This window comes from Babylonia areolata, chromosome 5 (genome assembly GCF_041734735.1).
Source record: "Babylonia areolata isolate BAREFJ2019XMU chromosome 5, ASM4173473v1, whole genome shotgun sequence".
Lineage (NCBI taxonomy): Eukaryota > Metazoa > Mollusca > Gastropoda > Neogastropoda > Buccinidae > Babylonia > Babylonia areolata.
In genome coordinates this window covers 52,643,944-52,646,443 of record NC_134880.1, presented here as the reverse complement: position 1 = coordinate 52,646,443, position 2,500 = coordinate 52,643,944, and the positions used below count along the sequence as shown (strand labels likewise).

Sequence of the window (2,500 nt, the reverse complement as noted above, 5' to 3'; positions counted from 1 at the left end):
GTTTTCTAAAGTGCAGTCATGTGCCAGCAAGCCCGTAGCTTCTGTAGCGAGGATGCGGCGCTTTGAGCGAGCGTTGTCTCACTTGTGACTGAGCAACATGAGCGCCATTTTGTCTTAGTCGTCTGTTGTGAACGCACGTGTGCAGTTCAGTAAGCGAGAGGTCAGGTTTTGGTTAGTTCGAATTAGATTCGGATTTTGATACATTATTTTAGCATCCTAAATCCCGGAACCTAATTTACCGGTGATTTTGTGCATGTATGAAACAATAATTACCATTGGTAAATGTCGTAACCCATTTACAGTGGGATATCGACTCTCATTTTGTACGTTAGTTTACTCAGTCGATTTTGGTGCGAATTCAGTCACTAAACAAACGTGTCACCATTATGCATTTTCCGTTTATGGACCCACAAACCATGAAAATGCAACAAATAGGTGCAATGATTTAGGACGCTAAAACAGGACATTACCAGTGAACGCATGAGCATGAAAAGCTCAGAAACAGTGATGTTACGTAACGTGCTCAGATAGATATATAACGTTTTCAAGGAGTACGGATTTTTCTCCACTTGTGCAGCTTGCGGTTTGTGTTTTTTTTCGTATCTCCTCCGTGCGTGATTGAAGTTCGAGTGAGACGGAGACTGTGACGGAACCGCTATTGAGCGTCGGCCTGACACGGAAGCTTGCGTTGGTATTGGTGATGTAACAGTGGCAGTGTGACAGACTGACTTCACGTTAGTTCAGTGTCAGCTGTGCAGTGCTTCCGAGTCAGTCAGTCAGTTCAGTCAGCCCCGCGCTGGAAACAGTCAGTACAGTGCATGTGTGCCGTGTGTGTGTGTGTGTGTGTGTGTGGTCCGTCGTCGGTCGGTCGGTGGTGGTGGTGGTGGTGGTTGTTGTGGGTGTAGGTTTGCCAGTGGCTGTAGTGATTTATATCGACTTGGACTTACTGCCGTGTGTGTGGTTCGTGTTCATTCATCTGTTGCTGGACACTCCTCAGTCCCCGGAATCCGGCCCTCTGGCTGAGTGTTGGCGTGTTGGTGGCTGGCCAGGTAGAGTGAGTGTGTGTGTGTGTGACACGGGATACGTCAGTGTGTATGCATGCGTGTAGTATCATCGTATGTATGTTTCCTTGTAAAACCCGTCTCTTTCTCTCATTTTCTTTCTCTCTGTATCTCTGTGTGTGTGTGTGTGTACGTGTGTGTGTGTCTGTACCTGTGTGTGTGTGTGTGTACGTGTGTGTGTGTCTGTACGTGTGTGTGTGTGTGTGTGTGTGTGTGTGTGTGTGTACCTATGTGTGTGTGTACGTGTGTGTGTGTGTGTGTACCTGTGTGTGTGTCTGTACGTGTGTGTGTGTGTGTGTGTGTGTGTGTACGTGTGTGTATGTGTGTTTGCACTCATCCTCGCAAGCTCCTACCTGCTAAGGTTATGTGTATGATCATTCAGCACACCAAACGGGGGACGTTGGCAGACACCTGCCAGAAGACACACACAGGCTGAAGGACATGGTTGAAAGCACAGCGTTTTATGCGCAAGTCAGGAGCGGCAGCGGCAACGACAGTTACAACAGCAACAAGTATTTTACATAACCGTGATTGGCCCGAAAAAGGTGGTCGTGGTGGTGTTTTTTTGGGGAAAAAATCTTGTTTAAACCAGCAGAAGCAACACACACACACACACACACACACACTCTCTCTCTCTCTCTCTTTATATATATATATATATATATATATATATATATATATAACACTGTACACATAATTATACAGATATATATCTGTCTGTCTGTCTCTTCTGTCTCAACCATCTCATCCTGCTCCAGAATAAATGTGTTCTTTCTCTTCCTCTTTTCTCGCTGTGTCCCTGTGACCAGCCGCTACAACCACACAACCACTGCTGCTGTCGCCAGTATTTTTCCTTCTTCTTCTCGTCCTCCTTCTCCTTTCTTCTGGCGGAGAGAGAGAGAGAGAGAGAGAGGTTGCCCACAGTTTGCTCAAAGCAAAGCTTGGGGTAATGGGTCTTAATAGCGCGGCAGGAGGGAGGGAGGGGGAGAGAGAGAGAGAGAGAGAGAGAGAGAGAGAGAGACCGACCTACCGACCAGCCTAGACAGACATAACCCGACAGAAGAGAGACAGACAGACATACAGACAGACAGACAAACATAATAACCCGACAGGAGAGAGAGAGAGACAGACAGACAGAATAACCCGACAGGAGAGAGACAGAGACAGAGACAGAGACAGATAGAGAAAGAGAATGGTTGGGGAAGGGGCGGAAGGAAAATGATGATGATGATGACGATGACGATGATGGTGATGATGAAGATAATGGTTGTAATAGCACGGTGCATTGTGCAGTTTGTGTGCATTTTCGTGAAAGGAGGGGGGGGGGGGACTGTGAGTGGAGTGGTACAGGGGATGGAGGGGGGGGGGGGGGGTGTGTTGAGGTAATGAGGAGGAGGTGAGAGGGGGGTGGGTGGTGGTGGTGGCACAGACGGGTGGGT

The 2,500-nt window shown here is 47.8% G+C and overlaps 1 protein-coding gene across 7 annotated transcripts in view; it reads left to right on the top strand.

The window, feature by feature from the left end:
* The window catches only part of LOC143282167 (uncharacterized), a 179,993-nt gene that overhangs the window by 33,008 nt on the left and 144,485 nt on the right, over positions 1–2,500 (top strand). For 3 of the 7 annotated variants that reach the window (XM_076587724.1, XM_076587721.1, XM_076587722.1), the window contains one exon: positions 578–1,049. The exons of the other annotated variants lie outside the window; for them this stretch is intronic. The gene's annotated coding sequence lies outside the window, so the exon portion shown is untranslated. The remainder of the gene's footprint in view (positions 1–577; positions 1,050–2,500) is intronic. 7 annotated transcript variants of the gene reach the window in all.